General features: G+C 31.7%; 1 protein-coding gene and 1 long non-coding RNA gene across 3 annotated transcripts in view; one reads left to right on the top strand and one right to left on the bottom strand.

Annotated features, from left to right (window-relative positions):
• LOC133203371 (uncharacterized) overlaps positions 1–26,355 on the top strand; it is a 284,718-nt gene that overhangs the window by 242,244 nt on the left and 16,119 nt on the right. The gene's annotated exons all lie outside the window — the stretch shown is intronic.
• Positions 13,708–26,137, bottom strand: LOC133203341 (uncharacterized). Of its 2 annotated transcripts, none has more exons than XR_009723400.1 (3): positions 26,097–26,137; positions 19,545–19,629; positions 13,708–14,243 (listed from the first exon to the last, which is right to left on the bottom strand). It is a non-coding gene; the product is annotated as an uncharacterized LOC133203341 (long non-coding RNA). The 2 variants fall into 2 exon arrangements; XR_009723399.1 differs by lacking the exon at positions 26,097–26,137 and adding an exon at positions 19,811–19,975.

Below are 26,355 nucleotides of genomic sequence, written 5' to 3'. Positions count from 1 at the left end.
ATATTATAAGTAAAAACGTACTAAATAATTGTCATTATTCTAAGTAAAAAAAAAAAAGGTACCAGAAAAAAATACTTTGGATTCCGATTTAAGATTTCTCTGTGTTGTTCATGTTTTAGTCAACACTTGGTCCAAGTCAGAAGAGCGCTTTATGAACAGAATTGAAACATCACCTGTCGGCTATCCCTATCGTAGAAGTCTATTGTAACAAGGATTAATTCATGCAAGTTTTAAATCAATCTATTTGATTTAGCATGTGTGAATTACTCCACTAACATCACCAGTTGACCTGTCCATTCTGCTGTCATTACAGACAAGCAACTTTTGTTTACATGTAACTGATGTAAGTTATTGGCATGCTATAAATTCTGGCAAGTTGAATGGGGACCTATATAACTTTATTTAGGCCTGTATATACCTGAATGGAACATGACAAAAATATTTGGTTTATTTTTGACACATGTATGTACAATTTGTTGATATTAATATAGTACATTAAGTTGTGAGCATTTTAAATTAAACTGTAAAACACTTTGTTTATTGTACAGTTGCATGATTGACTCTGATCAGTATTTTATGAGGTGAATATTAGTGGAGGGGTGTAATTTATATTAGGTTTCTGTCTTACCCGAGGCAAGTTTAATATATGATCAAGATCCAGAAATTGATGGTGGATCCAAAGGGAATGGGATTCAAGATTTTGAAGATATTTATTGATTATTTATTTTAAATGTAACCTCAAATATCAAGACTTTAAATCAATATGAATATTTTTAATGAGTGACTGGGATCCCAAATATTGGTAGGTGGATCTTGGGATAATTTCTTTTTCTTTAATAATTATGTCTAATTGACTTCAAAGTCATGTGTGAACAAGATCCAAACTTATGAATGGTGGATCCAAGGGGAGTGGACATTAAAAATTTTAAATATATGTGGTGGATCAAAGGATTTTTATATTTTATTTCAGGGTATATAACTGTATAGGTTTAGATATAAAACATTTAGCTTACTAGAAATGGATGACCATGATCCAAACTTATGAGTGGTGGATGTAAGGGGAGTGGGGATGAAAATTTGCCAACAGCTAGAAATGATTAAAAAGAGTTAACTATTTTCTTGACTGTTTCATATGAAACTTTTTTAAACATGTTCCCATGAAATTAAGGAATAGATACACAAATAAATGAAAATATATATTTGTACTAACTACTAACTATTATAGAAAGACAAAGAAAAAAATGATGCATTTAAAAAGACAGTCTTTAGGAATTATCTTAGAGAAAATAAATATTGATATATGGGTTTTTTAACCCCTTGATGAAGAAATGTGGGGGAAAAAACCCCACATTACAATATAAGCAACACGTGGGTTAAAAAACCCTAGACTGAATTGTATGGGTAAATTTTCCCCATGGGGAAAATTTTAAACCCCATGGGGTTTTTGTGGGGTTTTTTATGGGGTAATTTTAAGTACATGTTTCCCCATGGGATTTTTATCTTTGCCACTTAATATCTCAAAAACTAGCTAAAAATGTTGGATTTTTTATTTCATAAATCAATTTAAATATAAAAACCCCACCATTTAAAAAAAATCCTAAGATAATAGCTTTAAAGGAAAAGGGTGCGCAAGTTCGGAAAAATGTCCATTCCGAAGTTGTCCGTCCCACTGTTAAAAATGTTTATGCAATTTCTCAATTAGGACCGTAGTAAATTGTATGTCATGAAATGTAGAGTGTGTACTACTCCATATTTTATTCCTTAAACACAAATTGCCATATCTAAGATAGATAAATTAGTGCACTCAGCTGCCAGCAAATGATGCATGAAATTAAATAATGGGATGAAGGAATCGTGCGAACGATTAACATTCCAAGGGAATAAATTGTTTAAATCAAGAGAATGAATTACAATCCAATAGAACGGTTTGTCTTATTCGAGGGAACGAATTGACAATCTGAGAGAACGAACTGGTAATTCGTTATACGAACTGGTAATTCGTTATAACAGATTGTCAATCCGAGAGAACGGATTGTGTATACACCTTTTTGAGAATCCTCATGTCCCTTCACGGCTTTCGTACATGTACCATATATCTATACCTGCCACCGTAGTTTTCTCTGTGATAACTCTTAGAAAGTTAGGAGAATTCATTTCTTGATCATTCAACTGGAATGTTATTTTCGCCAGGTGAAAGGTCAGGAGCTTATATGCACGTCGATCTCTTGCGGCTGTGTTTGTGTCTGACGTCAGTGGGCGGGGACTATTGAAATTAACATTTGAGGCCTCGTGTATTTAAAATCTATTAGACAACATTTTTTTTATTCATATTTACAATATTATTTCAGATATAAATGTAAATATAAGGAATCGCTTTCTAGTTTGTTGCGTATGCCGGGGCATCAACGATCGTTGGAGACGTGGGATAATGTGCATGACAGGTGAAGCCCGTTTGCATAAATTATCCCACGTTTCCAACGTTTGTTGATGCCCTTGCATACCCAATAAACTAGACAGTGATTTCTTAATTAAAACTTCCCTGCTAGTAAGCTAGCTTTTCTGGTATGTAATAGAGAACATGTATAGCCCTAAGATTGGTGACCGCTTCACATTACAAAATTATATATACAGTGTACGTATAGAGAGAATGAATCAGTGCATCTTGGACTCGCATCACTCAGTGAAGGTGGAGGTTCGAGTTCACACTGATGTGTTTACACTTGCATCTGCAATGACAACAGGAGAACCCCTTAAACCAAATGATTTGATATTCACCATATGAAAAATTAAAATGGTCAGGGAGTATTGAAAAAACAAATGTTTGGATTATTGTTCTATCAGTTTGTTTTTTTTTAATTAACATACTGTTGAATAACTTGATTTCTGAAAATCTTTGTTCGTGAGTTGAGGAAGGCAATCTCCTAAAGATTTCTACACGTAGATCACTCTGGTAATGAACTAAATTATTGTTATAACTTTCAGATTTTTTTTTTTTTTTTTTGTAATTAGTGACTTCGAGTTTTAAAAAAAAATAATAACATTTTACATTTTTTTTTTCCGAATAAATAGTTGTGATATCAAAGGTATTATGCAAGCTCTGCAATTAAAACTCGATGCCTTTTCATGAATGTTGATGGAAGAATGCCATTTGATTTAAATATATTATAATCAATAAGAGTAAAGAGTTTGTCATACAGGACAAAGTCAGTTACATATAAATACCGAATAGCCTACTTTGTTTTTTCGAGGTCATATTTTAACATTTTAAAAGTTCCAATGGTGTCACGTGATACATTAATTGAAAAACAGGCATTACGTACCTTGTAGGGAAAAAAAATAATTTGACATATTTATAACACTTTCGAATTCTATAAATAGTTGACGCAAAATTTCGTTAAAAAAATCCTTAGGAATTTAAAATTTCCCACAGGATATTTTTCTCTGCTAGTAGCTAGCAAACATTTCAAAAGCAGTAATATATTCCTATCGGGATTTCTCACTATAAACGAAATCTTATAAGAATTTATGAAATCCCTAGAGAATTTTTTAAGGGATCATTTCTCTTTCCTAAAGGAGTTGACATTCTTACAGAGGATGAAATTCTCTCATTGGTTAATTAGATTAATTCCTGCTTGAATTCTGAAATATCCTGCGGAAATGACTGACTCTCTTGACGCAAGAGCATGCTATACGTATGTACAATTTCTAAAACGAGGTGAAGTATTGACAAACAAGTTGATGAAACAAGAATGACAGCAGTCTCGTTTATAGTCATAATTTCGTAAGTTCCATGGTCAATACGATGACCTTGTCAGCAATTACAATTTATCTTTGAGACAAATGCTGACAGATGTTTTTTCATACTAATTGTTAGGCCATTATTTATACACTGATTTGTCGACGGATTTTTCCGTTATTTCCCGATCATGACAAGGAGCACACGGCGGGTGTGACCGGTCGGCAGGGGATGCTCAGTCCTCCATGGCACCTGATCCCACCTCTGATGTTTAGGAGGTCCGTGTTTGCTCTGCTCCTATTTTGTACTGTTAATGGACTTTTGAGCTTGAATACTGTTCGCTATCTCCATATGTTTCTCTTAGGATTTTGATAATAGCCCTTACGAATTTTAATTTCTCTGCAGGAATTTTTATCTCATGGGAAATTTCTTTTCAAAGTTGATTATCTCACCTGATAGGTAATATTTACCTGTAGCAAAGGTAGTTTTGAACTCTGTGAGTGATTGTCCACCTCATGATAGATGTATATATGAAGTTTACGTTAAATACGAGTTTTGCGGGCGCCAATTTGCCATTTTGAACTGGCAGATTAATCTGGAACAGAGTTTATTGATTATTAGAAGATTAATTATTGATAAAATTGACACGTTTTGTTTATAAATACATTCACTCAAACCTCGTTATCTGTAATTCATTTGGAAAAAATAAAAAACTACTCTAGGATTTCCCAAAATCGAGATGTTGATGCTAATATCCATGAAGAACTTCTTGTTTAGAGATATTCAGGGTACTTGTGATATATTCTAGATATCGTAGGGATGCCAAATTTTAATGTATATGATTTTGAGTAAATTCAATCTGGCTCATGATGATTTTGGAGCTAATAAGAATGCACAAAAAAATCAATAATTCATTTTTCTTCAGTGACAAAGATAACCATCAGCTGAGTTTTTAATTTCTTAATTAATATTGGGCAAGTGATACCCAACTTTCTTAATTCAAAACGTGCACATTATGACAAAAGGATGCGCTGGGGGTTTTGATTTTAGTCACATGATGCATATCATATCGTTGTCATGATCAGTGTCAATAAGCCTTGTATACTTAGATATCATAATGAAAATGTCCCGTTTTTTGTATAAAGTCTTGTTGAGTCTTATTATGAATGGGTCTTAGCATCATTTTTTTCACAAAGTCTTCATATAGCCTGGAACAAGGTACCTGGATCATGAAACATACATGTATTAAGCTTAAGTCAAAAATCTCAATTTTGTCCTAAAATATTGTAGAAGTCAAGTAGTCCAAGATTTTTTTTTTCAACATTGTGTCACAAAAGTTTTTTTTTATCTGAAAATTAAGAGATTTAAAAGAAAATTAACATCTTACAGGCGATTGAAAATTTGAATAAATTCTGAGTATATTTCATGATCCTGGAGCAAGGTCTTACACATACAAGAGTGCAAGCACGATAAGTACAGTGCTGCTATCCCACAAGTTGACATGGGATGGGTTTGGATAGGATTCAGGATTGAGAATTCACGATAGAAACATATAGTAGTTAATCCAATCCTATCCTATCCTATCCTATCCTATCCTGTATCCTACAGCCAATCAGATTAGAGTAAAGGTTGATTCATATTTCAGAATTAATTACAAAAACGGAATATGTTTTAAAACATTTACAAAAGAAATATTTATAAAATTACGATAGAAAATAAACATATTTTGTTTATTTTAACACCAAGTAATAATTAACTTCGAGTGACATTGCGTACGATTTAACCGTGAACGATCACCGGAAGAATCTTCGCATGTAAACAACGAAGAGTTCGGACATCAACTTGATCAAGAGATCTTATTTTCTTCAGCATGTTTGGATGATTAAGCCAATTCCTAGTTGTTTTAAAGTTCAATAACATGTAACTGTGTTATATGTGCTCTGTTTGTCTGGATAATTCTACACAAACTGCCAACGGCGGACTTGAACAGATCGATATCGGGATATCGCAGTTGTTTGGAGCAAGAACATGTACATGTAAGTATACTACACAGTGTACATGTGTGCATTTTTATACATTTTCCCGTTTGAACAATGTTATAATGACTTGAGCTATAAAAATTTTATTCTAATATAATACAGACAAAAATCGGGTGTGGAAAAAAAGGTAGTGTAGGAAGGGGAGGGGGTTAAAAATTTACAAATACTCTGTCATGATTCAATGTGTTCTAGACAATAAGATGTGTTATGCCTTTTTCAGTTTGTTTTTACTATATTATTGCCCTACTGTGGTTTAAAAAAAGTGTTTGTTTTTTTTTATTTGAGTGCAATTATAATAAAATAAAGACAGAATCATTTCTTATGCTACTGTTTAAATTGTATTGTAAGCCAACTCAGCACTTACATGTACATTGTATGTATGACCTATTCTGGGTTATGAATTATAAATTAATCATTCATTATTCTTCATTGCAGAGAATGATACTTGGTTTTGCCTGCCCTCATCAAAATATTTTGTGAGGAAAAAAGGATTTTACATTTAAAAAGTAGGTATAATTATTAACATGTGCTTATGCATGGGTATCAGAATAATACATACATATCATTATCTGAGTTGAGATGAAGTTTCTGTAGATTCTCTGAATAAGTTATCTTTCTTCTTTTTAAAAAATGAGTAAAACTGAAAACAATGTGTTATTGTTCTGGTCATCATGTCATCATCAAGTTATATGTATTTTCATAATTTTTTCTTAATATTCAAATTATAAGCAAAGAAGAAAACAAACAGAAAACATAAATAGATTAATACAAGCAGAAAAATTCAAAATAGAGAGAAAAAAAAACAAACAAATATATTCATACTAGTTAACAAGTTGACGAGATGAAATGAATTACAATTTACAAGTAAATTATGATTGTTTAATTAAGATATGACTATGAAGTTGCAGTATAAGATTTGAGTTTGCTTGATTTCTTTAAATGCATTACTCTGGGAGAGAAAAAAGGTAAAATTCAGCCAGTCGTACATGAAATGAGAAAGATAATCACAATAAAATACAGTTTTAATGTATAATGTATATGACAAAATTGCACAATCTACATGCATATATTGTTATAATCATGCTATCCTGCATATTTGCTGCTGTACATATTGCACTTCATCTCATCTGCTGCTGGAATAAATATGAAAGATGTTCAAACCACTGTACAAGAGCCCCCTAGAGTCTGAAATCATGATGTTTTTCATTAAGGAGATTGGTGTGTGAAGTATTTGTTTTCTGTGCATTGTTGACAATTTTGAAACTGTTCAGTTACTTATGACTAGCTCTTTGACACAAACTTTGACATTTGAAATTCAATTTGAGCGACGGACAAGCAGTCGAAATCATATGCACGTAAAACATCATACAATTGGAAAAAGACATTGATAAACTTAAATTTAAACAGATTTCATGTACATATATCTGTGAGCTTGGCATTAATTGAAATACATGTATACTTCTGATGAATTTGTCTCATAATGAAACATTCAATTGTTATACATTGTAGATAAAAAAAAATAAAATTGTAGATTGTAGATAAGATTTATTGCCCAAAATATATATATTTAACACTGAAGAGGCAATTACCCTGAATAAATATTGTCAACTTGGTCAAGCATTTTTGTTCCTCATTTAGACCATGAATAACATTCAAGATCAAATGTTAAGGTCAAAAACAAAATTTACTTAAATATGGCTTATAAATACTGAAACTACTGTGAATTCATATACATGTTTTATAAGAAAGAATTCAAAGGAATATGTGTGTGTTCACTGCAATAATTATTGCTGTCAATCTATCTGACTATGAAGATTTATGAAAATGTTTTCTGTGAAACATAAATTAAATTCTCACTCATAAAAATATGCATATGGTTATTGAAATACATTTGTATGACACTGAACTGACCATAAACTAAAAACAAAGTGAAGTGAAATAATAAAATTTAACATCTTGAATATCTTGATTTTTATTTAGCAAACATGATAAAGTTTTTGCATGTTTGTAAAATATCCAAATTCAAACAATGAGGAACTGAACATCTCAAACAAGAATACATTTAAATAATTTTTTACATGTTTAATAAATAAAAGTCAAGATATTCTAAATATCTGTTCTCGGTTTATGGTCTTGTCATACATGTATCTTCTTTCTGGATTTACATGAGTATGAATAAAATCTAAGTTAGGTATATATACATGTACTATTTTTCATGGTGCTCAGTTTACATTTTAGGGAAAAATAGAGTTTTGCATAAATTTTACATGAAACATATAACTGTTAAAACATCCAACATATCCTCCTTTTTTATTATTCAGTATGTGTAGAGAAATTGTATTTTCAATGGGTACGATTATTATACAGTGTTTTACCTTCCCCGCATGAAGGTATAGACATTAATAGTCTGATTCTCGTTATTAAAGAGCTGAAATTTTGTTCGTTTAGTCTACTTATTAATAATCATAACATAAGAAATGTATCTGAAGTCTTAGTTGTTGCCCCCCCCCCTTTCCACGATTTCCCCTCTCTAACTTTAACCCCATTTATTTATCTAAGTGTATAAATTCGAAAAGAAATCGCAAATACCGTGACGTCTCTCGATCATCGTTAGTATGTGAAATTAAATCAAAATAAAGTCGGATTATAATTTTTTTTCTATAATTATTTAGAAAGCTTACTTTCTTGACACGTTCGCTAGATCAGTACTTGCTTATGTTTTATTACAGTCCCTTTGTTTACATTTTAACTGGGTACTCGAAAATTAATTCGTGCGGGGTGTCGGGAATTAATGGATGTCGATCTCGATTATTTTTTATCATTAAAACATATTAAATAAAATCCATAATTTTAACTGATTTTTATATGATGGTCATTTTATTATTATTTTTTTCGTTTTGTCAAATTAACTCCTAAATATTAAAAAACTGAAAGTAGCAGGATAGGATAGGATAGGATTAGACTGAAATCACAGGATAGGATTGTGGATGCAGGATTCACGATAGGATAGGATAGGATTGTCAACTTATAGGAAAGCAGCACTGTAATACCTACTGTTGAAGACTGTAATTATAAGTGTGGAACTAAGATATGCATGTCTACACGTATTTAGACCCCAACTGATCTCTTGTGCCCATTGTATAATGTAAGATATTTCTCATGTCAGCACCAATTGCAGCACGGGACCTCGGTTTCGTATTCTCGCGGATGTTTCGTAGTTATCGATATCTTTGTCTTCTTAACATGAGCGGGTTAAAAAAAGAAAATATCTTCATTTGTCATTTTAAAACTATACTTACCTTAACATTTTTTGCATGATTGTGATATCCACTTTTCAATAAGAGCTAACTCGATTAAAGTTTGACAAAACAAAAGAAAGCATTGGCTTTTCTCCATTTTTTTTTATTTAAAAGCAGGGACGTCACAATTATATGAAATAAAAAGCACTGTAAAGGTTTTTTATTCAGTGTTTATTTTTAACGATTTTCTATCGTTAATTTAACGGTAGATTTAAATAACGTTCTCATTTCATTATCAAGTTTAAGTGTTCCAATTAAAAATTATTCTCTTAGAGCAATATCAGCTGCATTTTTGAGAATTTTATTTTGCTGTTAAAATGTGTAATGGAATTTAAACCTTTTTGATCAATTAGACAGAAGTAAAGTATCAAATTGTTTCAGAACAAAGAATTCTGTACAATCAAATCTATAGTATTAAACATGTATAAAAAATCAATATTGTGCTGGAGGACAATAATGTGATTTTGCTTCAAACAAAGCTTATAGATAGTTCTTCCATCGCAAATATGAAGAACAGAAGTTTATAAAGGTTCTTTTTTCTCTCATTGAAAAACTTAATTACAATTGGAATAAAAATTTCTGACATCAAAGTTGCCGCTCATTTTGCTTTTAAATCGTAATTTGGGTCCACTGCATATGTATATACATTGTAACAAATGTATTCAGCAACCAATTTCAAACCTGTACCCCCGGGTTTTAAGTCATTCCAAATGTCGATCGTTACAATTGTTTAGCATCAGGAAATGTTAAAAAGAGATTTCAATGTGAACGGCACGTATTTGGCATACATGTTTTTGATATATAAATGCTATATATATATATATATATATATATATATATATATATAAGGTGGACTTTGGCATAAAGTAGACCGCACTTATTTTGAGGCATTAAGTAGACATTTTTCATTTCTTTTATTTGAGACATTCTGATTCACACTTTCACCCAAATTTATTCTAATAGGCTTCAATAATGAAAATTTTACCCCCTCAGCCCTAAATGTTGCTTCCTGAAAAATATACGACATTTCTGGTCTCCTTAATGTTTTGTAAATACATTGGAGGTTTAAGGTAGACATGTATATATTTTATGAGGATCCCGAAGGGTTAAAGTAGACCAAGTATATATAATGCATAAAGGAGACCAGAATATATATATATACGTGATTATGTAGACCATTTTCTTTTTTCTAATTATTTTAATAAAAAACTACACATGCATAAATGTACTTCTCATACCAGTATTTATTGGTCAATTTGCATTTATCTTAAGTAAAATATTAGGCACTTTAAAACCCAGTATGATGATTCCTTATTTTAACTAGAAGGAACTAATACGGTGATGTCTATTCGTAGACAAATTTTCATGTCCTGAATCTTATGGAAATATAGTAAATGACCGATAGTAATTGTTATGTTAAGAAAATATTTCATCCACCACCAAAGAAACACATTGATTTAAAACGTCGTAGTCACATGATGACTTATGGTATAGAATCATCATCTAAGCCACAATCACCTGTACATGCTAGATATGACCTCTTGAAACTATAACCTTGTACTTTTCTAAAAAAAAAAAATGTATTTTAGAATTTTATATATCCAATTTATGTCATATACTCTGAGCATAATGAACCCTAGGATAATATAATCTTTGGAAGTTATTTTATAGTGGACAAAAATTGAACTTGATGCAGGGTTGTTATACATCCCCAAGTCACAATTATCCCTTCGCCTTGATTTACATCTAGTATAACAATAATGTGATTGCCCGCTTGGCGCAGTGGTCAAAGCATTTGCTCTAGAGTAGTGGAGTAACGACTTGTTCCTTAAGTCATAGGTACAAATCCCACTGAAGGACATGGAAACCGGTTCTTCCAATGAAACCAAATTCCCTTGTTGCAGTATATGCTGGGACAAGAAAAGACCTCTCACTGCTCAAAAGTACAGGTCTATATTTGCAGCCCTCAACCAGCAAGTTGTGGTGTCTCAATACTAGTGAAAAATTCTTAAAGGATGTATAACAAACAAATAAACAAACAGAATTATGTGTTTATCTGAATATTTATTACATTTCTAAACCCTATGGCCTTGACCTGTATTAACCTGTGTTAGGATCATACTCTGAGGTTACAAACAATTATTGGTAAGTATTTAATACTTTGATATACAGTGACTATGACCTTGTGCAAAAGACCATTACTACTGGGTCTAGAATATTTCTGGCCACAAGCTACCTTTGTTTCAAAAGATGTCTACTCACAGAAGACACGTAGACTTCACAATTCCAGTAACTTCATTTGTTGTTGTATAAAAATGTCAATATTTCCCCATGCTAAAAAAAGTTTGTAAAACAACCCCTTTTCTTCTCATGTCTAAGATCTCTATCCTAAATACACATTTGTCACAGTCACTGTCTACTGAATTCATAAATCTAAAGGTAGTTCATACAGTCTTATTCTAATTCATATTCTTGTGTCTTTAACATCATTACACATTTAATTTTTCCATGTTTGAATAGACAATAAAAATTGGAAACAATAAATACAATGAATTAGATTTGTTATAACTGTAACAAATAATGCAAATATGTGCAAGTCATGTAAAATTTCATTTTATTTGTAAATGTGTATTACATTGGTGACATTTGTATACTGTTCAATATATGCATAAGGACTTCTATTATTATCAATCTTCACAACATTAGTTTTGTATAAAGTAATAAATAACTAGTATTTTGTACACAAAAATAACATCAATAAAAATAACAATCTTTTACATATCTATAAATATACATAAGAGGAATAAAACACTATTTTGAAATAATCATTACATTTTCATTTCTTGTCAATTAAAAAAAATGAATAGAATTATTAAACTATTACAACATATTTTAAACCACAAATTTGTGTTCTAAAAATGCATTAGATACAAAGTGAGATGCATTGATTAACTGTTCATTGTAACTTGAAATGAAGTTATTACTTATAAAAATACTTTGCATTAAAAAGCAAATCTTTACATAGTTTATTTGATGAGAATATTCCCTCCAACAATAAACTGGCAAGATGTAATACAGACTCTGAAATACCTATACCACCTATTTCAAATAGTACAGTTTGCATTTCATCCATGAGATTATTGACCTTGAAAAATTATAAATGTTTTCTTCTCTTTGAAACGAACATGTGTGCTATGAAAGGGATATATTAAATAATGTTATTACAAGACATACAAGTAATTTTTATCTTGATAAAAAATAGTGACCTTCTCATGTCAATTAAGAGAACCATTTCACACAATATGTGCTAGAATCTCATCTACAAGGTGTTGGCAGACAGGCTACCATACTAATACATCCCTATAAATGAGTTGCAAATATAAAAGAAGTACCTGAAAGTCATTCAGAAAAATTTTTAAAAAGCTGGCTTAAAGATGCTACATTTGTCAGCTGAAATGCATCTTTCACAATACATTCCTAGCATATAATTTTGTGCATATTATATGGTATAATGTTTTTGTTGTTGTTGTTTACAGAGCAAAAATAAAAAGTATATCCATGTACAAATGTAAAAGAGGGCAAAACTAGAAATATGTCCATAGGACATGAATGCCCCGCTGAGGGTATATTAATTTTTATTTGCTTGTTTATTGTTCAACATCCCTCTCGAGAATTTTTCACTCATATGGAGACGCCACCACTTGCCGGTGGAGAGCTGCAAATTTTGACCTATACTTGGCACTAAGGGCCATTAAGCAGTGAGGGATCTTTTTATGTCAGCACCTACTGTGACATGGGACCTCGGTTTATACGGTCTCCACGTCCCACAGTGGGATTCGAACCAGCGACATAAGGATCAACTCCTTACTCCGCAACTCTAGAGCTTTAACCACTGCACCATGTGGGCATATTAGTAATGCAACATAAAAATATTTTTAGTGTATGAAATTTGATGAGAATATCTTAAAATAGTTTCATTAACATTGAAATCGAAAAAGTTGGATATAGATGATAAATTCCCACCAAATTCTGTTAAGTGCATAAGCTCACATAAAATTATATTTTATGGTTTCTTTAAAACTAAGCAAAATGCAAATTTAAGAAAAGTGAGGTCCAGGTCACAGGAAAGTTCAAGGTCATACATTTTTGATGCAGTTGAATAGTTCTCACTAATACGCATAAGCAAAATAAGTTTGATAAAAATATTTTGAATGGAAACCGTTTATTTAACACTGAGCTAATCACCATTTCAAGAAAAATGAAGTCAAGGTCAAATGAAATGTCAAGGTCAAAAATGTTGATACAGTCAAATACCTTACATCAGTCTGTATCAGAATATGAAGTTTGACACTAATTTAGAAAAAGTGAGGTGAAGGTCAAAGGAAAAATCAAGATCAAAAAATGTTGATGCAGTTGAATAGCTCTCATCAGTATGTATCAGCAAATGAAGTTTGATTACGCTATCCTGAATGGTTTCTTTAAAACTGAGCTAAACACTTATTTAAGATAAGTACGGTCAAGGTCAAAGGAAAGGTCAAGGTAAAAAATGTTGATTCAGTATGTATCAGCATATGAAGTTTGATTGCACTATCTTGAATGGTTTCTTTAAAACTGAGTTAAACACTAATTTAAGAAAAGTGAGGTCAAAGTTAAAGGAAAGGTCAAGGTACCTTGATGAAATTGAATACCTCTTATCAATATGTATCAGCATATGAAGATTGATAAAAATATCTTGAATAGTTTCTTTGAAACTTAGTTTTGAACTGAGCTAAAAGCAAAGTGGAATGGAAGGACAGACAGAAGGTTGAAAGGAAGGAAGACGGACATGACAAACTCTATATGCCCCAGCCATATTCATGGCAGGGCAGAAAAATTTCTAGTGTACTGAAATTCAAAACTGCAGTAATTGATAATTTTTTTTTAATATAAATTCTATATCAAAAAACATATACAAACTTTTTTGATAATTTATTCTATTCAAAGCAATAAGAAATGCATCTGTCTGCACTGCTTAAAATTGATAAGAAGGTTATGACATAACTAAAATAATGACCATGTCCACATTAAATTTAAAATATAATGAGTGACAATTCACTTCACCTTTTCTTTGGCTTTCATTCCATTGACTTTTCTTTCTTTAAAAAATTGTGCTTGTGTACTACTCCATCTCTAAAAAATAACATACAAATGAAAGTTTATGGCACTCAATGAACTCTCTCATCCCTTCCTTTACTGTTCAAGAAAAAAAAATGCATACATGTACCACAAGCATACTTTAAACATGTAACTAGACATTATATTTTCATACATAATGTCACCAACTTTATAAAGAATTGTGAATGCATTTTAAAGGTGAGCACAAGTGAATTGAATTAAAAGTACCAGTATTTTGCAATACGTAGTATTGCGAGTATCTCGCAATTATCTAACTTACAACCACTCTTTAATTAGCATGGGAGTCGAGGAAGCTCTAAATCTCACAAGATTTCTGGGGCATAACATTACAGTAGTGACAATGGAATGATTCGAACAATCATTATGCCGAAACTACAATGTATTGTCAAGAGTTGAACTCCAAATAGTAGATTTGTCAAGTAAGGAAAGTTTAGAGTATTTTATCAACTTTCAAAAGTAACGATTTTCATTTAGAATTTAATAAGAAAAGTCCGCTTAGTAAAAAGTATCGTAAAACATGCAACATACAGGATTAGCTCCTCTCAAAAATTTATTAGGCTGGTTCAGCGCATGTTTAGCAAGATATTTCTCTAGGATTTCTTTCTTATCAGTCCTTATAAATTCCACAATGATCGATCATGCATTGCATTCAATAGTACACTGCCCCCATCCAACAGACGTTTCCTACCTCCGTGAAAGAGTTCCGCTAATTTAAGTAATCGCGATATCAAGTATTGTTGTTTATCCTTAAATGTATGTCAATAAAAAAAAATTATTTCGAACAGATCAATGCTTAAGTTTTGAGATTATCACCCTTGGTATGCTTTTTTGTTTTTTGTATGGACGAGAGATTTGTTTATTGACAGCTGCTTTTTCATTAAAAGTGGAACTCAAAAACTAACTTATCTTGTCATTGGTCATTTGCAAAATTATTTGTAAAAAAACACTGATTGTACACACAAGTACTCTGAAGTTGATATTAAAAAGATTCTCGAGTTTCTGATTGACAATATCTATGTGGTTTTTAGAGACAAGGTCTTCCAAAAATCTCTTGGAATTTCCATAGGTACCAATTGTGCTCCGTTATTATCAAACCTATTTTTGTATTCATACAAAGCAGAATTTATTTAAAATCTTATACATGAGAAGAAGAAAATACATGCTGTCGCCTTTAACATTTAGATATATTGACTAAGTACCATATTGTCAGGTGTAAAGGCCGTAGTCTTGTAATAGACACACCCCCAAATTTGGGGGGGAGAAATCCTGAGAAAAATGCAGTTCCTATGGATAAAATGCTACCCCAAAAATGCGGATGTATCTCTTATTTTCACAGCACAACTATTCCAAAGAAAAAGTTTAAAAAGTTAAAATATTCATATTATTTCAAAAACGAAAGTAGGATACTTCTAATTTTCTTGGAAAATTCAGTTTACATATAAGCTTTATTTATAAGTATTTAAGTATAGTCTGTATTTTAATTGTTATTTGATTGGTATAAATTAAAAATTAAGTCCTGTATTTTTTTTCCCTATAACCCTAAGCATTTTACAATATTGTGCTGAAAATGCATTCCAAGCAGGTGTCTGTGTTTACGTAAACAAATCATCCCAAGCGTAATTAATGTCACACTTATGTATACAAGTGATACCAGGTAACTAAAAAGGTGTGTAAAATATTTATCATTAAATAAACTTTACTAATTACAAGTGTATTGTTTAAAATGGCAGTTGTTTCAAAACCAAATGGCCGGAAATTGTTATATAAACAAATATGACCTACATTAGGGTCGAGAGGAGTTAAATTTGGCAGTGATGATATCCAAGTTAGAAAAAGATAATTTATTTTAAATATACATATATATATATATATTTAATTTTGAATAATATTTTAATGGAAATATCTTTTTACATTTCTGTTTGCTGATTTATTTATCAGCGATCTGTCATACGTGACTATCATTCAAGAATTGGGGAATAATATGTAATAAACTTACAATGTGGTAACAGTGAAAATCACTCATAAGAGTTAAGAAAAAATGTCCAGAAAAAGGGGTTGAATTTAGTTCCTATGTAATGCACGCACCCACACTTTTGAACAATTTTTCTGAAAAAAAAAAAGTGTGTCCGATACACGTGACTTTACGGTATTAATTATTTCCATTCATATTTCAACACAATTATCCCAATGAGCTTGATAATTTAAAGATACCACAGAGTCCAGGGATCGACATTAACCATTGTCCGATTATCCGGGGCAAGTTAATTCCCAGTTAAGGCAAGTGAAAATGCCAATGTACTTGTCCGATTTGGCAAGTGAATATTTCAGATAAAAACTTCTTTTTTTTTCATATCTTGCATTAGTTTTAAACAAAACAATAACACTTTCTGCCAAGAACATATCAAAAATAGTTTCTTAAACAAGAATAGTTTGTCTTTCACTCAGAGAACACCAGTTATTCTCGGCAAACAATGTATTCTGATCAGGATATGTATGTTTCAAAACATAACAACTGTTTTCCTTTAGTGTGGCCTCAGTTTTCCAGAGAAAAAAATCAAAATAATATATATATATATATATATATTTACATTCCCAAATATTTTTCCTTAAGATTCTTTGCAAATTAGAAGACAGTTCATTTTCTCATGAACTACCATGGATGAGCATGAATATCTCCATTGTTACGTCATAATACCGTACTTGACGTCAAAACTATAGTGCAAACTGTTTTGCTTTTAAAATGACAGTTGAATGGCGTAATTTGTGGTAACTCATCAGAAAATAATGTAAATATAAGAAATGAATTTAATTTTTGAAGATTCATGAGGTACATGAACTACAACACTTCACGCCGGCATATTTATCATGAAGCGCTAACGCGCTTCATGAAATATGCCGGCGTGAAGCGTCGTAGTTCATGTCCTCATGAATCTTCAAAAATTAAATTCATTTCTTAAATATATATATATTTAAAATATGAATTTTATTTTAAAGAAAATATATACTGCTGCATGGCAGTGCAAGTTTTCAGGATAAATGAAAGGACAGTGGTATACATGTACAGAATTTACAATTGTAGGATATCTGACACATCAACATTTTTCTTGGCAGTTAACTTGCCAATAGAAAGTACTTTATTGCACATAAATTAAATGACCCGTATTTTCTTCTTTCTAAGGTTTGGGCAACCAAGTTTTGCATTTGGACAAGTCAAAATTTGTTGTCCCATAGGACAAGTGAATATGAAAGTTAAAGTCTATCCCTGGAGTCTGACACATCTGTTTCATATTTTGATAATTTACTATAAAAAGAGGTTAATGGTAACCTAACAACAAACCTTTATGACTAACTTTTCAATCATCAACTTCCCTTACTTGAAATGCAGCAATATACCCTCATCACCTGCATACAGGGTTCATATCTCTCTGTTGATTCGATACGCAAGAGCATGCTCTACCTATGAACAATTTCTAAAACAAAGTAAGTTATTGACAAACAAGTTGATGAAACAAGAATATCATCAGTCTTGTTTAAAGTCATCATTACAATAGTTATATGGTCGATACAATGACCTTGTTGCTTGTCAGAAAATATAATCTATCATTAAGTCAAGTGCTGATTGACGTTTTAAATCTAATTTCCAGGCCATTATTTACACACTGAATTGCATACAGATTTTTCTAATTTTTCCTGGATCATGACAGGAAGCACACCGCCGAGTGACTGGTCAACAGGGGATGGTCACTCCTCCATGGCACCTGATCCCACCTCTGATGTTTTAGAGGTCCGTATTGTTCTGCTCCTGAATTGTATTGTTTGAACAAACTTTTGAGCTTTAATACTGTTTGTTATCTCCATATATTTCATAAACCTGCTAGTAGGACATGTTCAATATACTGGTCTATAACTGTTTATTTGGATGCACTAATCAGCTCAAAATTTAAATAATAAATACCAAAAATATCTGGGAAAAAAACACACTGGAAAAATCTTATAATAATACGAAGAAAGAAAAATGGATCTCTAATATATAGGCATCTGATCACTGCACGTCAGGATTCTAAATGAAACAATGACTCTTTCCCCTCGTAATAATTTTAAAGATTCCACTATTTTTTTTTTAGAATAAATTTGTACAATCTAGGAAGTGTCTTCTCTCAAAGGGATTGATGATTCATTTGTTTTCAATCATCCTAATTAAAACTAGATTTTATAAAACGAAATATGGAGACAACGAATAGTATTTAAGCTCAAAAGTCCATTCAAATTATGATTTGAGCAGTGCAACCTCTACCTAAAAAACATCCGAGGTGGGATCAGGTGCCTTAGAGGAGTGAGTATCCACTGCCGACTGTCACTCTCACTGCCAGACTCCAGATGATTCTTCATTAAACCTTGGCTGTAACTGTAGGTAACTTGATAGGTGTCTCCACCTAACATTAGTGATACAACTGCCTGTTTACTGCTTAGAGAAAAGTAACACTTAGAAAAGGATAATAAACAAGAATCTGATATACCGGACCATGAAAATCCTTAATAGTAGTAAGGAAACACTTAAAACATACTTTCCAAGAAACATGCATTTAATATTACATGTACATAATCAATTTCTAAAATTTTAATTAGGGATGGAAATAAATAATATCCAAACATGAAACAGATGTGTCAGACTCTGTGGTATCTTTTATTTCAAGCTCACTGGAGTATAATATATATAGTTGACATATGAATGGAAATAACTATTGTTAATTGATAATATATCATCGATATATCTCACTGTCGAGTTCAAGACCACAGCAAGTGTTTTTTTCTTCTCATGTGTAAGATATTGAATAAATTCTGCTTCATATGAATATAAAAAGAGGTCTGCTAGCCTAACAACAGGTTGCAATTGGTACCCATGGGAATTCTGACAGATTATTGGAAGACCTGGTCTCCAAAAACTACATATATATTGTCAATCAGAGACTCAAGCATCCAAAAACCTGTATTACTAAAGTATAGCTCAATATGATCACCAAAATCATCATTGCTTGACATAATATGCATGTATAATCTTTCTTTAATATTAATTACATTTTAAAAGGCCCTAATTAAGCCATCATTTTGACATTTATTTAATCATGATTGTGTATACTTTATCAACAATCTCTGCCACTTTCATGCAGATATGGCTTCTTTTTGTGTTTCTCTTGTTGAAGAGCTACAATCTCCAAACTTGTGTATTGAGTATAATAACTTTCATCCTTCTCATATTGGCCTAGGTGAAAACAGATAATACTACAGGTCACTTACTCAGAAGGATTACTTGATTTTGTTGATCATGTTGATTGATGGTAGTCTGCACAGTAGCGCTAGCAGTTTCTTTTTTACCATTTCACTGTGAAAAAAAAAATGTGGAACTTATTAAATATTAAAAATATTTACCACTACATTAGCATTGGTGATATGGTCATTGCTCTTTTTTGTAACAAATCAATTAAACACTGCACCTTTATATAGTATGAATTATATTGCATGTACTTTCGATCAATCTATTTAAAAAACATCAGATTAATTACCAATAGGTTCTTGAATTTTTAGTTTCTGTTGCATTGGGCTGAAATTACGAGAAAAACTTTATTTTGAACAAGCATTTATATGTACAGTATTGTACTTGCATACTTAAATACCTACTATAATTAAGATTAAACAAGCATTTTGAGAGTATTGCATTAGCAATACTAGTCCCCTACCGGCAAGTGTAATCTGGTTCCCACTAAAAATTGAATTGCCACAATTCCATTAAAAATCATTGATTCAGAAGCATGACAAAATGCAAACTTGAACTGTAACTCATCAAGATACACTTACATACCAAAACTCAGCTCAATATCTGCAAGCGTTTAGAAAAAAGTGCGGAAAACAAATGGGACAGACTGAAAGAGGGACAGACAGACAGATGGACAGACTCAGAGGAAACCTATAATTCCCTCTGGTTTCACCGGTAGGGGACTAATAAAAAAGTGGGAAAAAGCCACCCTGTTAAGCCCTACTTTTGTCTCCCATGGTGAGCAGTGGAAAAAGGTCTTATGCTTGGATATGTTGTACATGTACTTTGTATCAATCTGTACATGCATAATCCATTGGCTAATGAAAGAGGCAATGTATTCGTAATGTAAACTTTTAAATGTAGTGGTAATGTGTACATTTTTTGCAGCGGTAATGAGTATGTAGCGGTAAATAATTACCATTTTGAAAATGTAGCGGTAATGATATTCACCTGGATAAAGAAATGGTCTATCTATTCCAATCACATTTTTGACAAGATAGGGCACTTCTTATTTGCTGTAAATATAATTGTTTTCATTTTCATTGGGAAGATTGGGAAAATAAAGACCTTTTAGGAAATTTTGGAATAACCATTACACGTACTTTAAAATCATATATATTGGGTTTCCGGTCTTCGTTATCAACAAAATTTGTTTTATAAAACAGAGGAATTTGAATAGCAAGTTAAGTTATTACTGGTATATATCCAGCTATATTTTCTTTAATTTTTGGGAGAAATTACTATTGGGAAAATTAACACATTTATTGGGAAAAAAGGCACCTTTTTTTGAATTCGGAGTGGGGCCCTTGAACGGCCCCAATTATAGACAATTGAGAGCCCTGTTTCATATTTGAGAGGTCGATTTATAACCTTCGTTCTTCATTTTTTTAAGCTTTGGGTGTGTGTTGATTACAACACATATGTCAAGTGACTTATCTTTAAGTTATTGTCAAAGAAATTTCAAGTCTGTTAAAATCTTAATGTTTAAATAACTTGTGCCCTGTACGAAATAAGATTTTGTAGCAAATAATCTTTACAACCGAGCTGCAATTTTCCCCAAGTTATCAGGCTGAAAAAGGGGGTGCATATTTAAACCAATGCATATTATATTTGGCAAGATATGGTAACTGCTTGATTGTCACATTTCAGTTTGAAACATGTTACAAGTTTTATTTCAAAAAATGAAAATATTATTGAAAAAGTAAATACAAATACTCATTGACAAAAACTATTTACTAGGGATGGCAATTTCTAACCGGTTAACTGATCACTCGGTTGGAACGATGGCAATCGATTAGAAAATCTGCAATCGATTAGTCGTAATAAAATTATATTATATGTAAAACTGAAGGCAATGTACTAAAATTCATTTTCAAAATAGAAATTCTTACCTAAACATTTAATTTAGCGTTTTCATTTATTTATTTAGGCTGATTGGGAGGTCATTATGGCTCTCCAGATTAAAATTGTGGGGTAATTGGTCAGTCTGAGATATGTTAATTACTGTTAAAACATCATGTCGTTACCCCGACTGTCCTCTAATTCTTTAATGATAATAATCACCGTTGAGCACCATGAATTGTTGTGTGTGTATCTTTTGCAGTTATCTATCACATTAAATTATAATACAAACACTGTAAATTAAGGGGATGAAGGACACATGGTCACATGACTCTTTTTATCTATGTCATAATCTCCGTTTATATAAGTCCAAAACGTGTAAAGCATCAGTTCTTGTATAATTTTTTGACATTTTTTTTAAACTTAAATTGCCATCTTATATAAAAAAGTAAAAAGTTTTAACATTCATGTAAACATTAACAAATTATGAAAAAGATTGATCCACTCCTTTGTTTCCCTAAACTGCGCGTCCAATAAGTCGGTGACGTCATACACGATCTATTAGTACAGCAAGATCATACTCGGTGAATACAGGGGCGGTATTATTATGTAAAATCAGGTCATAATCAGTATGTGATGAAATATTTTGAGAAACGGGGAACATAAAAATTATGATTGCATGGCTGATGACAGAAATCTTATGTAGGCATATCTTATTTCGCTTATTAAGCTTACATGTGACGTCATAGTTGGTTTTTCCCGTACTCAAGAAATGTAAATATGACACGTTTTTGTCATGCTTATGTCCTCTGTAATGATGTCCTGAGCAATATTGAGGTCAGCTTCACCATTCAAAATTTTTACAGTTAACCAATAATTTGAAGGACTTGCATTTCAACATAAATTTAAAAATATTGAATGATAAAATTTTTTGTAAATTACGTTTTTTTTTGTTTCTTAAGTTGTCTCAAAAAGTACGTAATTTTCCCTATCCAGATGCGGTGTGACAGGATAAAATTGCTTTTTCGAATTTTAAACCTATTCATACTCTGAAATATTTTAAGAGATACATGTCCACTTGCATATTTTTTATATATGCTTAAAAAATCCCATTATGGACAGAGTATTGGGCCCGGAAACATGAAGAATTAAAACTCCACTTAGATACTGCAGGGCATAGTATTTGTCAATCAATATCTCTAAAATAAGGTCAGAAACCTACTGATATAACTGCTTTAAGATATGTGGGACATACTAAATTAGAAATATAAAAAATATGAAAAAAATTGAATGACAAGTATTTTTTCAGCTCAAGGTCCTTCTTCCCCTTAAGTGATACAATTTAGACTTAGTTTTGATTATGGTGATAATGAAGAATGAACTTGTGAGACATCCGCTCATGAAAATTATCCACGATATCTCAGGCATGGTTCATGGTTTTCTGAATTTTTTCTTGTCTATTGAAAAAAAATATGCGCGTAGTTTTATGATCAAGAAAGACAAATAGAATGAATTTGACCTCTAACAACTTTTTTAAAGACTTCTTGTGCATAGAAATAGAGGTACTTGAAAAAAGTCAAGAAAATGACATTAGTAGTTTGATACAATTAACCGGTTAATTGGTCGGAACATTTTGCGGTTAACCGATTTGCAATTCTGTATTCGATTGCAATCCCTACTACAGTGGCTGCAACGTTATTGTTGACAAAAGAATCATGTAGAATCGTTCGTGTAACATGCGTGATCGTTTGTGTAATGTGCGAGATCGTGCGTGTATCAGACTCAATCGTTTGCGGTTTTAATCGTGCATGATCGTGTGTTAAGAAACGTGTAAATTTTGTTTTGTAAGTTTTTATTGGAATGTTTTTGTTATACAAGCATTTCACTTGTCTGGTTTTTTTTTTCAATCCGAATTAAAAAGAAATGAAGCGCGATTTACATAACTGAAAACAGAATGAACTTATTATCGCTTGGAAATAAACAATATAGTAAGTCGTACAATATTGTGTTCTCGTCAAATAGCATGATTTTTTTTCTGATAAACCGTACTTAGATGTTCGGTGAATGTACATTTACACAACATGATTCTCGGGGTTTCGTTTATCAGTGTTATCTCTGGAGGTTACTTTTGATTATTTTTTTTAATTTCTGCAAATAAATGATTTGTAAAATAATTGTTGATTTTAGAGATTCACAAATTGAAATGTGGATATAACTTATAATTTAATTCATTTTCATGCCATTTTTTTCAAACTTATCCCTTTCTGCATATTATGAAATCCAATTCAATCAAAACTCATGGTCCACCTACATGTACATCTTCTGATAGAACGAAAAAAAAAATCAGTTTTCTAAAGTCAGAGAATTACATAAATAATTTTTTGTAATCTAAAATAATTCATAAATCTTACATGTATTTAGTTCCAGAAATATCCATTTCTATTTTTTTTTCATTTTTCAAAGTCGATGAAATAAAATCAATCATTATTTGAAATCTAAAATAAGTATTAAGCCTTATTTCTTTTTGAAAATATCCATTCCTAAAGAATTTGAACTATTTTGCGTGAAGAATCGTGCGTTTCCGTTAGCAATCGTGTAAGATCGTGTAACGTGTAGAATCGTGTGTGTGAAGGATTGTTCGTGTAACAGATTTTATCGTGTGTGAATCGTGCGGAATCGTTCGTCTAACGTGATCGTTCGTGTAAGTTGTCAAGAATAACGTTGCAGCTACTTTATCTACTAAGTGGTTAGTATGTAAATTGTAACTGGTTACAAAACTGGTTATGAAAATTTTAACTGGTTATGATCTTTCTTAACAGTTAATAAACCAGTTAATCATTGCCATCCTTATTCTAAAGATACCTTGTGACAAGTTTGGTTTAAACTTGTCCAGTAGTTCTTGAGAAGAAGTTGAAAAATGTGAAAAGTTTATGCATGACCCAAGCCCTTGCTTATGCAAAAACATCCAAAAACAGATAGAAATATGTTACCATGGTTACCTAGGCAATTCAGTTAACTTATATCAAACCACACATTGTCATATAAATAAGACTAAGACTAAGTGCTTTTCAAGGGTCCAGATCAGCATTCAGTCAGTATCAAAGTATCATGGTCTTTAGAGTTTTGTATATGCCTTTTGTCTTCAATGGTGACCTGTACTTATACATGTACTTAAATATGGCCATAGAGGAGACCACTTATAATTAGGCATAAAGTAGACCAGTGAGAAAAATTGAGGAAATTGAATTAACCCTTGATATCAAGTATTTACAGTATATAAATATACCATTCTAACGATCTTATTCACTATATGCATCAATACCCTGTATTATATTATACTGCATATCAAATTAAAACTTATTTATTGTGTCACAACTGAAGTGTTGCTGGACTGAAAGACATAAAGATGGACAATATGTGAATCCTATAGAGCTTTATCATTCCATGCAGGCCCTAATTAACATTCAATCAGTGATAAAGTACCTTGCACTTAGATTTTTATATTTACCTTTGTCTGCTATAGCAACCTGTGCTTATACATATGTTATACTTAAATATGGCCATTGAGGAGACCACTTATAATTGGGCATAAAGTAGACCACTGAGAAAAATTGTTGATATCAAGTATATACAGTATATAAATACACCATTCTAATGATCTCATTTACTGTATGCATCAATACCCTGTATAGTATTACACTGCATAAACTAAAACTTGTTTATTGTGTTACAACTGAAGTGTTAATTGCTGGCTGAAAGACATAAAGATGGACAATGTGAATCCTATATAGCTTTAACATTTCATGCAGGCCCTAATTAACATTCAATCAGTGATAAAGTACCTTGCACTTTAGATTTTTTATATTTACCTTTTGTCTGCTATAGCAACCTAGTTCTTATACTTAAATATGGCAATTATGGAAACTGCTGATAATTGGGCATAAAGTAAACCACATAGAAAAAATTAATATACTTAATGGGAAAATTTTACTGTACTCACTGTTAATAGCAAATACATTTATATGCATGTATTATAGATATATACAGTGGTGCCTTGTTTATCCGGACGCCTCTTTGGCTTAAGTTTGTTAAAAATAATATTGATTAATTTTGAACTGTTTCTTATTTGGGCTAGTAATTTTTTCCTAATCAGTAGCCCCTGGGCTAGTGGGATTTCCAGGAAAATTTCAACCCCTGAAGATAAGTATGAAAAAGTCATTTCTTGAAAAATTACCGTCCGGATAAACGAGTCATTTTTCAATGAACTATTACGTTTTGTAGTAGAAATCGACCGTTCGGATGTGGAACACGAATTTCTGGATTAATGAGACAGAATGACATGGAAAAAATCTATTCCCAAAAAATAGCATCTGGAAGGTGAAGTGTTCGGATAAACATGGCGCCACTGTATATACCATAAATGACTATGACCTATGGTACATATAGTCAGAGAAAAACAATCAATTAAAGCTGAACACATCTCATAAATAGGCATACACCATATTCGATTATATATCATCTACTATATCAGCACCAGGGTATACTCTTCGCATTTGTTACACCTGACTGCTTTATTGTCACAGGTATCGGAGTGGAATGGTGACACATGCTCATGCTGGTTATCTTGCATTGCCTTTGTTTATTTATTTTATTGCAGTTACGTGTACTTGTGTATGTTTGTATACTGCACTGACCTGTGCGACTGTTGTAAGTTTCATTGGCATCTTTCTCTCCTGCCGTGAAAGAAGTACACAGTAATTTTTTGTCGCTACCCAGAGCTATGTAGCATACGTCAGTCTGTCTATACAGACAGGTGACAACAGATTACACTGAACAGTGACTAAGTGAGTGGCTTATATAGGGACCCTACAATATAGCGTGAATATAGGAATATGGCGGAAAAATTCCTTTTACACAGTGTGTTCAGATTTAAAATCACTAACTTTAAAGCAA

The sequence above is a fragment of the Saccostrea echinata genome, unplaced genomic scaffold, assembly GCF_033153115.1.
Source record: "Saccostrea echinata isolate AGI-Se365-2 ecotype Australia unplaced genomic scaffold, CSIRO_AGI_Sech_v1 ptg000050l, whole genome shotgun sequence".
NCBI lineage: Eukaryota > Metazoa > Mollusca > Bivalvia > Ostreida > Ostreidae > Saccostrea > Saccostrea echinata.
Note: the sequence above shows the minus strand (reverse complement) of the source record. Positions and strands in the feature narration are given on the sequence as shown.